This window comes from the organism of the source record quoted next, unplaced genomic scaffold (assembly GCF_019419815.1).
Source record: "Pyrus x bretschneideri cultivar Hongxiangsu unplaced genomic scaffold, Pyrus_bretschneideri_v1 Contig102, whole genome shotgun sequence".
NCBI classification, from domain to species: domain Eukaryota; kingdom Viridiplantae; phylum Streptophyta; class Magnoliopsida; order Rosales; family Rosaceae; genus Pyrus; species Pyrus x bretschneideri.
Window position 1 is genome coordinate 231,709 of NW_025999394.1, and position 15,299 is coordinate 247,007.

A 15,299-nucleotide genomic window follows, 5' to 3' on the forward strand; every position below is an offset into this window, starting at 1 on the left:
TTGTTTTGATGCTTTCGCAATTTTGTGTTGGTGTGCAATGATTTTTCGTGGTTAATAATATATGGATTGGTCTGGGTGGTGACTATGCATAGTGCTACCGTTAAGTAGTTTTCATGAAATTTAATTATTTATTTTTATGAGAAAAAGGTGCGGGGCAGCCTGTCGGCACATCGTAAATGTGTTGTGTAAGCATAAAAGTAGAGAAAAAGGTGCGGGCGTAGCTGTATATGTCATTTTCAAGATTTCGGCTGCACGAGATGTGCATTGAATTTATACTCCAAGAGAAAGAGAGTTGCCTGGTGTCGTGTTTCAGAGCAACTCCACCGTCGGTGGATGCTCGGAGGACAGGCCCGAGGTCTTGTGGATCGGTTCCAGTGTGAAGGAGTCCAAGTGGAGGTGGAGGCCCGAGCTTCGGGCCCGTGAAGAATTGCTAGCCCCAGAGCCCGAGTGGATGTGATGTCAGGGCTGACGTCAGCCTGGCATTAGGCTTTTTTTTAATTTTTTTTTTGTCAGGCGCATGCACCCCACTCGTGCTTGAGGGCGCGTCGCCGACACAATTTTAGAAAAATCAGCTCCCTTTTCAGATTCAAAAGTTACCGTTGGAAAGCCACATGGCTTCCCATGGTCCGTTCGATCTCAACGGCTCTTTAACTTGGACCGTTCGATCTCAACGGAAAAAAAAATAAAAAAAATCTTATTTAATATCCACCGTTCGATCTGAGATCAACGGTCGATATTAATATGCTTTATAAATAAATAAATAAAAGAAAAAATAGTTTTAAATTTAGAAAAGTTACCGTTGTGACACGTGGCACAATCTGGAGTGTTGGAATTCAAATTTTTTAATATCCAACGGCAGATATTAATTAGTTGAATAAAAATTTAAAAAAAATTGTAAAAAATTCGAAAAAAAATCTGAATTTTTTTTTTTAAAAAAATTGTTTTTACTTTTCTATAAATACCTTCTCATTATCATCTACCTTACACCACAATTTCATATTTTCTCAACTACTTTCAATCACATTCCTTTCTTTCTCTCAAAGTTTCAATCCATTTTCAACAAAATGACTACTGATGCAGGTACGAATTGATCGCTTCTTGAAGATGTTGCGTTGTGTACTAGTTGGGTTGAAGTTACTCATAGTTCACTTACGGGTAATGAGATGCAGTTGCGAGAAATGTGGAGTCTTATTCATACCAATTATCTTGAGAAAATTGGTGGGAAAAGAACCAAAGAGTCGATGTCCAATCGTTGAAAATTACTTAGCCAATCGTTTAGTACGTGGAGAGACGCCTTGGCACGAGCTAGTAGTAATATTCAAAGTGGGGAAAATTACTCGGATCAGGTAACAATATATTATTTATTTGTTTGTACTATACCCAAATTTACATTATAATTATTTGTTTGTATTATTTATTTGTTACCTACTTACATTATAATTATTTGTTTGTATTATTTATTTGTTACCTACTTACATTATAATTATTTGTTTGTATTATTTATTTGTTACCTATTTTCATTATAATTATTTCTTCTCCTGCATTGTGTAGGAACTTCAAGTACAAGCTTGGTACGGTGCCAAAACCAAAAGCAAAAATAAATCATTCAACCGGTGGTGCAACGAGTACGATTAAAAATCCATCACCAATAATTGTATGTTCGGATAATGACACGTGGCGCAACGAGTACGATTAAAAATCTTATCGGAAATCCATCCCCAATAATTGTTTTTTCGGATTTTATGACAAGTGGCGCAACGAGAACGATTAAAAATCTTACCCGAAATTACAAATAAAATTATTTTGTATTATTTAATAGGGGCTTTTAGATCTAGGTCAAAAAACATAGATGGTTTTTAGGAGCGAGTCCAATTATCTAATTACATGTTTTTATTTCTTTTATACTCATTTTATATTTTTTTAAAATATTAACAAACAATTAAAATCTTCTAATATTATGCATTTTTCAACTCCAAAAAATCTAATTAATATCTTACAAAAAAAAAAACTAATATACTAACATAAATTATCTACAAAACATTGTACCTTAACTCAAGTAATAAATATATGAATATATATTATACCTGTACGCGAGATATGAAACCTAACTAAAAGGTAGGAAAAAAACATAATATACCTATAAGCAAGACACATGAATTTTTGACAAGTTGATTATAAAAAAGAATCTGTCATATAGATACATAAAAATAATTAACCTGTGATATAGGTTGATTATAAAAATTAAAAATAAAATCTATAAATGGGCAGGAGGAAGAACAAGAAATAACAAAAAATAAAAATAAAAAGAAATAATCAAAGAGATAATTAGGAAGAAATTTGATTTTTATAATAAATTTTCTCATTGAATAGATAATTATTGATAATAAAATAATTAAATTTAAGGAATTGGACTTATTTTAATAATTTGGACAATTTCTACTATTGGCTAAAAAAATTGGACTTATATCAAGTTTTCCCTATTTAATAATACTTCGGATAATGACACGTGGCGCAACGAGAACGATTAAAAATCTTATCCGAAATTACAATTAAAATTATTTTGTATTATTTTAAAAATGAAAAAAATACTAATATTTTATTGCCTATTACCATGGCTATTGAAGTGTAACGGTGGAGATGCAAAAGGCGATTACTGTTCATCAGGTGGATTGAATAGTGAATAGTCTGGGAGGAGGGCTCCAACGCTGGATTTGCTCTCATACAACGTGAGCTTTTTTGGTTCCTGTCCTTGTGCGCACTTTGGATTCATTGTGAAAAACAAGCGGCTATGCACAAGCTTGCGGCTCCACTTTGGATTATTTTTCAACAACTTCATAATTCTTATGACTTGATAATAGAAATTATTTGGAAGAATAAGATATTACATTCTCGCATGACAAAATAAATATACGAGAGAGACTTTATTTTTAAAATTTATCGAGATTTTAGGGCATCTTCAAAGAAAAAAAATACAAATTTGAGATGCAAAAATTATATTTACATTCCATTTTACATTTTTTGCATATGCAAATGAAGAATCTACTTCAATGAGAATGTAAATTTGCGATCCCAATTAATTTTCTTTCTTTGATTAGTGGGGGACCTACACTAAAAATGTAAAGTTGTGAATGACAATGAATGATGTATTGGATTACATGTGTTGTAAGCCACTTGTTTATCGAGTTGTTAACAACTTAAGTAATCTGATAGTCCTAATGAAATAAGGATTATGGAGTCTTATCCTTTGCAATTGACCTAAAGAAATCTGATGGATTTCGTGACAAAGATACAGTATCATGGTGGGACTTAAACACTTAAGTGTTAGGGTTTGACTTTCGTAGCTGTTAATAGGCCAGTTAATGAGGAACCCCAATGATATATAAATACTAGGTTAAGTCCTTGCTTTCATACGTTGAATTCCTCAGAATACTAAAACCTATTCATATAGTAGAGTGATATTTTGGAGTATTGGAAGGATAAGGCAACCTTGTGAACTCATCTTTTGTCATCTGGAAGAGCCAAGTCTTTCGTATTCTACAGATAAGTTCAATATATTTAGTTCATCTCTATTTTATATTGATTTGATTTGTTCGTGATCCTAATGTCTTATTGTTGTGATTTCAGAATATGTCTTACATGTGGTATCATAGCCGCACAACAAGCTTAGGGTCCGATATAAAGGTATAAGCAAAATTGTTTATTGAAGATGATTCACATACTAAAGAAAATTTGCTTATCGTTTTGGTTGGATGCTTTCTACTGTTCCATCTCATGAAAATTTGTTTTGATGCTTCCGCAATTTTGTGTTGGTGTGCAATGATTTTTCGTGGTTAATAATATATGGATTGGTCTGGGTGGTGACTATCCATACTGCTACCGTTAAGTAGTTTTCATGAAATGTAATTATTTATTTTTGGCTTTCATTTAATTATTAAGAGTGGGTTTGTTTTGGTTCGACTAATCGCGCTCTTGTGATATGATTCTGGGGTTTTTCTTGCTTCCGCGTTTTTTCTTCTTGTATGGATATGTTAACCCTGTATTGCCGTGAAGATCGTGTCATCTATGTTGTGATTTTTCCAATTATATGAATCAAGTGTCTTTAAATAAATTATCTATCTAATGCCAAAATAAAGAACTAGGAAAAGGGATTGTTGAATCTGGGCAATGAGGTTTTTCTTCCATAACCATGCTTCTGTTTTCTGCAAATTTTTTCTTGCAATTTTTTTTATCACGTTTACCTGGGCATCAAGATAAACTGAACAACTCTAACAAGGTTTGTTGTATGCGACTTTATGGACTCCTATTTGATAATTATGAATTAATAATTATCTTGGGTAATCTTATCTTGGGTAATATTTTGATTTATTATATAATTTTCTGATTATTAATTTAGTTGATAATATTACCGGTTTTTATTTGATTATTAAAAAAAAAAAAAAAAAAAAAAAAAAAGAGGTTAAAACATGCGAACAGTAAAGGGTTTCTCCCTCGCGTGAGGGTTGCTGTTCATCAATGCCCATCTTTCACCAACCTCCTTCAATCACTGTAATGCTCGAATTAAAGCTTGAAATTTCGGGGTATTCCCGCGAAGGCATGAAACTGCTTTTCATAAATTATTGCAATTTGGTTGAATTGAAATTAAGCTTTTTGTTTCAACCGAATTGATTTTGTGATATTATAATTGAGAAGTTGAAAAACTATCTTGTTGTTTCTGAGCAAATATAGTGTTTTCATTTGGGATTAATTCAATTTTGCATTTTTCGATTCTTATCCTTATAGTGCTAAATGAATAAGTTTTGGTTCTTGGTTATTTCTCTATGAAATGATAGTCGGTTCTATTGTTGCAATGAATATTACTTTTAGTAGTCTATATAACTGATGTAATTTTCGTAAGGAAAACCATTCATGACAACAACCTGGGCTTGATAGACTTCCACAACTCCAAATATTATGAAATTCGATCTTGTCGTAATATTAAATGGATTGTAGATGCTGGTATTTTTCCACGTTTTTGGGACAAGAAATGGATTTATGGTAAAATTTTAAGTGTGATATGATACCATGTTGCTGGAATTCTGCAGACTTCTGCAGAATAGTCTGTTTGTGATATTATTTTGATATATCAATGCAACTCATAAATTCATGAAATTTTAGTATGATATATATTGAGATGTTTTTTTTTTAAATATGAAAATTTTTATGAGCATTGGTTTGAAAATGAATTATTGATGATTTTTTTTAATCTCGAGACCGTACTGCAGAATTTATGTGGTTTCTGCAGCACATTCCATTTAGATTTTATTTTTAGCCCACTTGTAAAATTGAAAAAATTATGGAATTTTGAGTGACAGTAAATTTATATGTTTACTTCATTTCTGGAAATTTTCATGCACATTGGAGCAAGATTGAGCTTTTGGTGAATTATTTAGTCTTGGGTATGTTTTGCAGAATTTCTGTTGTTTCAGCAGCACAACTTATTTCGAATCTGTTTTTAGTACACTTGTAAAATCTAAAAAAATTATGAAATTTTTGGAAATAACATATTTTTATGTTTACTTTATGTCTGAAAATTTTCATGCGTATTGGGTGAACCATGAATATTTGGTGAATTTGAAATCTCAGGTCGGTACTGAACATTTTCCGCAGTTTCTAAATCACCTCTCTTTTCGAATTCATGTTTGGCTCGCTTAAAATTTTTAAAAATCATGAAATTTTGCAAAATAGTAGCCATATATGTCTTGTGCATACCTAAAAATTTTCATGACAATCTGAAGAGAATTGAGTTTTTAGTGAATTTGCAAACTAAAGTAGTACTGCTGAATTTTGGTACTTCAAAACTAGTTTTGTTATGTGATATTGTATCACTGATTTGTGCACATCTATTGGTACCGATAATTATACAAGTTTATGGTTCCAAGATGTTCTTATTTCATGCAAATTTTCAATACTAATGACTTTTATAGACAACATTGATTAAATTTTGATTTAAAGATGTATTGATTTATTTTGCTTAAACCAATGTTTTGTTTGGTCATCAATTCAGATTATGATGATAATTGTCTTTCGAGAGAAAATTGGAAAGGGACATCAGTTTACTAATTGATCATTTTGGTTCCTATTGAATAACTGAATAACCATGTTTCCTCTTTCGAGAACTCTATTGTTCAATGTCAACAACGACGTACTTTTGTGTTTGATTGAATCTTTTGAGAATCATTGAATATCCAACAAAACATTTATTTAATATTGTTCTAAAGGATTATTTTGAAAAATCAAAATTCTAATTTATATGGTGAATACTTTTGTCCCAATGGGAATTTCAAGAAATCACTCACCAATTATAAATTAGTATTATAGCAAATCATAAAGTACTATGGAAAAGTAATTAAAATTATAAATGAGTAGGTAAATTTGCCAATCTTTTGCCTTAATTTTATGTGAATCCTAAATTGGATTAAAATTATTGTTGAAAAAATGATGTTGTTGAGATATCTATGTGTTTACTTTAATCGACTTTGTTTTAGAATTAAAACATAAATTTTGAGTTTGGATTCTCTTGTTAGGTTTCATTTTAATTTATGACCTAATCTTTAACACATATGTGGGTCTTCTCTCATACACTAAAATAAAATAAAATTTGTAGTCATTGCATAAGTTTTTATGGAACTTTTAATTCTATCCTACTTTAAAAATAAAATAAAAATTAAAAAAAAATTATGTATTTGATCTTTATTGATTCAACTAGCCTATATTTTGTTATATGAAAACCACTTTCTCTAGTGTTTAAACTTGCAATTTTGAGTGTTTGCCCAAGTGGGAGAAGTAATGTATTATGGGCTTCACACTCATCAATTTTGCATGCTTTTAATGGTCATGGTTTTGGTAGATAAAACGTTTATTATCATACTTGTTTATATTTTATTTGTTATATATGCAACTAATCTTGTAGGAACTTCAAGAAGGGTTAATGAGCATATTTTGCTCAAAAATGTTTTGCTTATTAATTCTTGTTTGTTGTTCAAGAAATTGGACTTGTGATTTATATGTTATTGAGGAATAATTAATTTGCTCAAAAGTGTTTTCTTATTCAGTACAACTATAAATCAATGTATAGTGAAACATGGAATTGACAAGATTGTTTATACTTCATCTGCTCAAAAGTGGAGCTATATACGTTTACCCTTGTATTTTATGTTTTAGCTATGAAAACCTAATATAATTAGTTTTTGTCCAAAGATGATTTTGGAATTATATGCTTTTGATGTGATAAGAAAACATTTAGTTAAAGTTTTCTATTTTTGTCAAATGTTAGATGAACAAAACTGATCAAATGATTTTGTATAGTTTTTCAGTCACAAGAGCCTCTTCCCTACATATATATAGAATAAAGATGTTAAGCTCACAAATTTTATGTTTTAGATCCCATGACTAATGTTTTGCTAATGGGATTATTTGAAAGGTATCTATTTCATTTTGTAGACATTTACAAAGTTTTGTTTTACTCTCTTAATCAGTGGGAGTAATAATAATTTATCTATATATAATTTTGTCTCTGTTAATCAGTGGCAGTAAGAGATTACCTTTTGTGTTGAAAATTTAAGAGTAAATTTGGTTTAAATTTTGTTCATAAGTTTTAATAAGAGGTTCTAATTTTGTAAATAGTATGTCGTATTTTACTTGTTCTCTTATCATATTCTAAATTGACAGAAAAGTTGGATGTTGTTACCAACGTTGTTGAGTTCTTTTGTGAACTACTTTTGTACTGAAATATATTTTCATATTTTCAGTTCGACTATTGTGAGCTAATGTTTTGACTATTAGCTCTTGACACCATGACTTTGATAGCAACAAAGTGCTTTTTGTTGAATGTGTATGCGATCTTGGAGTGCAAGGAACATACCAAATTGTTCTTTGTTTTCTTTGGTTCTGCATTCGATTCAAAGTGACAAGTTGCTAGGAAAGGTTGTTGCATACTTATGAAGACTCAGTGATCACCATGAGTTCTTATTTGTTAGGATAAATCATTGACATTCAAGTGGGATAATGTAAAGTTGTGAATAACAATGAATGATGTATTGGATTACTTGTGTTGTAAGCCACTTGTTTATCGAGTTGTTAACAACTTAAGTAATCTGATAGTCCTAATGAAATAAGGATTATGGAGTCTTATCCTTTGCAATTGACCTAAAGAAATCTAATGGATTTCGCGACAAAGATATAGTATCATGGTGGGACTTAAACACTTAAGTGTTAGGGTTTGATTTTCGTAGCTGTTAATATGCCGGCCAATAAGGAACCCCAATGGTAAATAAATACTAGGTTAAGTCTCTGCTTCCATACATTGAATTCCTCATAATACTAAAACCTATTCATATAGTAGAGAGATATTTTGGAGTATTGGAAGGAGAAGGCAACCTTGTGAACTCATCTTTTGTCATCTAGAAGAGCCATGTCTTTCGTATTCTACAGATAAGTTCAATATATTTAGTTCATCTCTATTTTATATTGATTTGATTTGTTCGTGATCCTAATGTCTTGTTGTTGTGATTTCAGAATATGTCTTACAAAAAAAATGTAAAAATGAATGTAAATTTAAGTTTTATTTTTTTTATTTTAACAAATGATATTATTTACACCAAGGGGAAGGGGTGGGGTTAGCCTCACAATGAGCTAGTAATAATGTGGTTAAACTTCGCATTTGGCAAAATCTAACCTAAGACCTCTCACTTACGAGTGAAGAGGAATACCACTAACCATAGTACTCAGTAGAAAATGTAAATTTAAGTTTTATTTACATATTCCGGCGAAGATGGATAATTTCCATTTCACAATTGGAATTTTCTGGCCAAAAAAAGGTGTAAAATGCCCAATCTTTCTCCAGGTTAATTTAAGAATGGGAAATGTTATTGGCATTCTAAAAATCTCATTCTACACTCCTCACAAGCGTATTTTTCTTTCCAAATATAGAAAATTTGGAGTGTCAATAACAATTCTCTTTAAGAACAACTTCTCGGAGAATTAAATGATCCTTATGGATCAATTAGATTTTTACACTTGAACAGCCGCAATGAACTCAAAGCGTTGGATTATTGAGAGAGGGAAGGAGGTTCTTTATACATGTTTGTGTCTGATTTTGCAAGGTGCTTACTCATCAACTTTTTCACTCATATAAATTCGTATAGTCATGACTGGATTGCATCCACGATTTGTTTGAAAGATTTTCACGAAACAAAGTAGATAAATGAAGACGCAAAAAAAAAAAAAAAAATCAAGAGTTTTTTAACAAAGATATTTTATTATATTTACGTATAGTATGTTAATTATAAATTAAATCACATTTCATTATTTTTTATTGGGTTAACCTCATTTTACTACCGTGAAGTTTCTTGGTTTTCAACATTTGGTACATGAAATTTTTTCGTCCCAGAGTGGTATCTAAAGTCATAATTTTGAGGATCCTGGAAAAGTAGGTGCTTATAGGAAAAAAAACACAGATAGAAGTAGCATTGGTGCACGACGAATATAACCCAATTAGTGTTGTAATAAAGAGACACGAAATCCAGACAATCCTCTTCAACCACCCGACGAGGGCGAGCGTGATGCTTTTCATCACTTTCCTTCGTTTCTTTGTTCTCTTCACTCTGCGAATTGAGATTCATCATAATCCTTACGGATTGAAAACAACTGTTTGGAGGGCAGCTTAGAAGCTTGTATCATTATATTCTTTCTCCAAAGCAATTGCATGATTTGATAATTTAGAATTTACAATGACTGTAATATATTGAGGGAATAGACAGATATATCTTGTTCGAATATAAATTTCTTGTAATAAAAAAATTGATCAAGTTTTGTAAATGGTTGCATACAATTTCCTTCAAGAACACAAAAGTCATTGAGTTTGCATTCTCCTTAACCAAAACTCTAAATCCTCTTACAACTTCTTGAGTTAAACTTCCTAGAAATATGGATATATCTCTCTTTCTTATTTCTCAATAATCGCGTGGAGAAATTATTGGGCACGGTTGCTACACGAGAGTGCACAATACATGTAGGTCCGTATTCTTTTTATTTTTTTTATTATTATTATTTTTTTTTTATCCAAGTAGTGTGAATAAATTCTATTTCTACGTAATTGAGTATATGGACTATCTCACAGATGATCAATTTTCATGGCATGAATACACTATTGCGGTAACAATTATATGAAATGTGACAAGCACGTTTACACATCTCTCGTAACCACCATACTTATCACTTGGTGAATAAGAGTTTTGAAGTTTAACTAATTGTAGAGGAAATTCAAATTAATGTTGTAGCATAAAAAATAAAAAAAAATTAATCTTGATGTGGTAGACAGCATGGACAACTAAAAGCTTATCCAAATTGATTTCTATTTGTATAAATCAAATATAAGGAGTGTGCCAGAGCAAATATAGATTTAAAGCGTATTTAAAATATATTATATTTTTTAAAAGAAAACTAATGAAAATGGTTACAAAATTTTGCATTTTAATTAAAAACTATCTAATATTTATATTTATTGATAAGAAAAAGAGAAAGAAAAATAAAAAATAAAAAAATAAAAAACTTACCAAACGCGCGTTTCCACGCTTTGCTAGAGTGGACCGACCAATGGACTGTGCCCAAGTTTTCATTGGTGGAAACCACATCGGTGGATGCGACAAAACACTGCTATTGCAACTTATTGCCTTTTTTTAATAATGGAGAAGCTCGGTTTTCATCCTAGGTGGTGTCGACTGATTATGGGGTGTATTAGCTCGGTCAATTTTGTGGTGCTTCTTAATGGGCAACCGAGCAATAAATTTTCTCCCTCCCGGGGGCCTAAGACAAGGGGATCCTTTATCTCCTTATCTGTTTATGTTGGTTAGTGATGTTTTCTCCAGACAACTTCAATGGGCAGTGGAGCGACACTAGTTGGAAGGTGTGTAAATGAGCCTACATGGTCCGATTCTTTCCCATCTTTTCTTTGCTGATGAAACCCTTTTTTTTTTTAGGGCTACCAAGAAAAATTGTTGTAAGTTAGTTTAGATCATTGAGGAGTATTATCAGGCTTCGGGCCAAAGGGTCAACTTTGATAAATCGTGTGTGTTTTTTTGTGCTAATACACCGGCAATGGTGTCAACGGAGCTCGCCCAGGTTCTTAATGTGCCTTTGGAATCTGATCCTGGTAAATATTTGGGTATTCCTACCATGTGGGGACTATCAAAGCAGCAAGGGCTTGCTTATGTTAAAAGCCAGATTTTACAGAAGTTACAAGGATGGCGGCATCATACACTTTCTCAAGCTGGGAAAAAGGTTTTACTTAAAACTGTTGTTCAAGCTATTCCTGCCTACCCTATGGAATTTATTTAAGTTTCCGGCTGTGATTTGTAAGGATTTGGACTCTTTGATTTCTTGCTTTTGGTGGGGTGCTGTGGGTGATGAGCGTAAGATCCATTGGTTGTCTCATGAGACTTTGGGTCTTTCCAAGGGGAAAGAAGGCTTGGGCTTTTGGAACTTTAGTGATTTCAATGATGCCTTACTGGCCAAGCAGTGTTGGCGCTTGATCCACAATTCTAATTCACTTTGGGCTTTGGTTTTGAAGGCTCGTTACTTTCCGCATTGTTCTTTTCTTGATGCTCCTCGTGGAAGTAGGGCCTCTTGGGCGTGGAGTAGTCTTATGGTGGGTCGAGATATGTTTATGAAGGAAGCCCATTGGAAAATCATGAATGGGCAAACTGTTAGACTTTGGGTAGATTGCTGGCTTCCTTCACTTCCGATGGGACATTCTATTCCTTGTGGGGAGGCTCCTGTTACTCGGACTACTCGAGTGGACACTTTGATTATTCCTACTTCACATTCTTGGGATCTAAGTTTCTTCCAACCATTCTTGTCGTATGTGGAAATGGATGCAATATGGAAGACACTTATTAGGGATAGTAGTAGGCATGACCGGTTAGTATGGCCGGCCATAAAAAATGACTCGTATGTTGTCAAATCGGGGTATTATTGTGCTCGCTCTTTGCATGGGTCACTGGTGCACCTTTGGCCCTCTTCTTCTGGGCTTATTTCGAGACATATATGGAATATTATCTGGAAATTGTGTGTCCTGCAAAAAATTCAACATTTCATGTGGCGACTTGCCTATAGAACTGTGGCTACGATGCAAAATTTATTTGTTCGTAAATCGGCTCCGTCACCGCCATGTTAGATTTGTCATCGTCAAGAAGAATCTATTGAAAATCTCTTCTTACTGTGCCCTTGGATTGAGCCGGTCTAGTTTGGTAGAGTTCTTAATTATAAAATGGCTCGAAATGAGATCTCTTCATGGATTTATTGGTTCCAATCCTTAGAGGCGGTTGGGATCGAAGGAAGAGCACTGTGTTTTGCTTTCTCATAGTGCCTTTACTTGTTGGTATATTTGGAAAGCTAGATGTCAATTTTTGTTTCATCATTATCCCATTAATCCTACACAAGTTCTTCTTGCCATCTCTACTCCGACTTCTGTGTTTTGAGCAGTTCATGCTCGGCCTTCCTCTTTCCTTGCGGGGCTCTCTTCGCAGCAGCATTCCGTCATCCCTTCATCTTCCTTTCTTTAAGATTAATGTGGATGCTAGCTGGTTGTCTTCTTTACAGAACGGGTTTGTGGGAGTGGTGATTCGAGGAGAACAGGGTCGGTTTGTTGTTGCTGTGCGCTATAAGGTTCATGCGATTTCTGCCACCATGGCTGAAGCATTGGCCTTATTGAGAGGATGTTAGCTTGCTGTTAACCTGGGGCTTCGCTAGATAATCTTTGAATCAGATTCTCAGGACAACATTTCATCTTTGTCAAGTTCGTTAGATGCCGGCAATTGGGAAGCTTTGCCTACCTTAACGCTTGTTAAACGGTATGAGAACTCTTTCCAAGACTATCACTAGTCTTGGGTTTCAAGATTAGCTAATTTGGCGGCGGATTTCTTGCGTCACGGCATAACATGAAGAGGTGCAATTGCATTTGGGTAAACCGCCCTCCATCTTTGTTAGTGCATGTCCTTAACAAGCATGGTTTACCATGTCCCCCTGGTTCTTGTTGATTTTGGTTGCAGTTAAAAGGGCGATGCTCGAACTAGGTTCATGTGTCTTTCCCTATCCCCTTTGCTGTTTGTTTGTGGTATTTTTGTCAGTTAGCCTTGTGCTAGGCTATCCTTTTATCTCACTAGCTTTTGCCCTTGTTTTATTGCTAGTTTTCAAAAAAAAAAAAAAAAAAAAAAAAGAAAACAAAAGTCACTTGCATTTCTTTTGCTTTTTAATCACTACATCCATTCCTTTCATTTTTTTTTCTAACCTCCACATAGTAAGATTCTCCCCTCTCTTTTTTTCTTCCTATTTCCTTTCTTCCTATTTGAAAGGTCATGTTTAAATCACGTTAATATCTTATATTAATTTTTTTATAGAAAGAGAAAGACAAAATAAAAAATATGAGAGAAGAGGATGAAAGGAGATGGAAAAAGAAGAAGAGCGAATCCTAGTCCAACATCCACTCCCCTATTCCCTATGTTCATTTGTTTTCCTACTTGTGCAATCATCACTCTGCCATTTTTGCTTTGCCTTCATCTCTGTCACACTCAACTCTCCATCTCTGTCAACTCTCACCATCTTTCCCTTCTCTGTAAAACCCAGAGGCCGAAAGGCCTGAGTCTACATAACAACTTGCCACTTTTGGACCTCCCTCTTTCTTTTCTCTATAAACACCGACGCACACCAACGCCTCTATTTCCTTGTGAAAGATTACCTCAAAATCACCATCCCCACGTTCAGTTTTTAGAAATAGTGTTGTTCAGAAATAATGTAGTACTCGGATTTAGTTTCAGAAATAATTAGCGTTTAGTTTTCAGAAATAGTGTAGTACCCGTGTTCAATTCTAAGAACAACGTAGTACTCATTTAATTTTAGAAATAATTAGTGTTTAATTTTCAGAAATGGTGTTTAGTTTTAGAAAAGTACCGTTCAGTTTCAAAAATAGCCTAATACTTCTTAGTTTTTGAAATAGTGTGTGTGATAGACTCATGTCAATTTAAATTACTTTTTTCTATTTTATTTTTATTATATTAAACTTTTGTCATTTTCATTAAAGTTTAAATTCTTTTCATTGAATAAAGTTATAAGATAGTTTTTAGTTAAAATAAACTCAGCCCAAACCCTTTTCATTAAAGCTCCCTTATGCAGGTTAATATTTTTTTGCCATGGCTAGTAGCATATTTAGAGCAAGTCGACCCCTAAAAAATGTGTTGGCACCCAACCTATTTAATCCACTCAGTGAACAGTGATAGACCCCATGAACAGTTTAATTAGCCAAACCATCTCCACCTCTAAAAAATGTGCTGGCACAAAGTCTAAAAAATGCGCCGGTACAAAGTCTAAAAAATGCATTGGCACAAACGATCTCCACCCCTACAAAATGCGATGGCACCCAACCCATTTAAAATATTATTAATTTTTTTATAAAATTAAAAAAAATAGTTTTAATTTCGGATAGGATTTTTAACTAATCTTGTCGCGCCACGTGTCATTATCCGAAAGTACTATTTTGGTTGAAAGTGTTGAAAATATTGAAAAGTGGTGTAAGGTGGAAGATGATGGTTAGGTATTTATAGAATAAAATAATAATTAAAAAAAATTTTGAATTTTTATTAAGATAATTAATTTGAACTATTGGATTTGAAAAAGATTCAAATCCAATAGCCCAGATCACGCCACGTGGCTAGGCGTTGGATTTGAATTTCAAAATTTTTTTACCGTTTGAAATCCACGTCCAGAGTGAGCCACATGGCATCCGGGCCTTCTCTGTCTCGCTTGTCGGAACGTGCGGCCACTTATGTGTGTTTTGCACGCACCTAGTGCAGAAAAAAAAAAAAAAAAAAAAAAACTGGCATGTGGCGTCATGCTGACGCCATCATGACGTCACATAGGCCGGGCCTTGGCTCAACATATTCTGGGCCAGCCTATTAGGCTGGGCTGGAGCACTTTTGGGGGGTGTTGGGTTGTTTTGTGTGCTGTGAGCCGGCCTACCTACACGGGGTGGACTTGCTCTAAGCAAATAGACCATGTCACAATATATTACTAAGGGACATTTAAACAAATTGGAGGTCTGTTTAAATATATATGTTGTATTTTTTTTTAATAAGGTCCATGGTCACTTTAGATTAAAATAGCGACCATGGACAAACTTGCGGCTTAAGTTTTGGATGCTTCGGACTTCTCATTCAATCCTTGGGGAATGAAGTTCATCGTAATCCTTACGTACGTCGGATTGAAAAGAG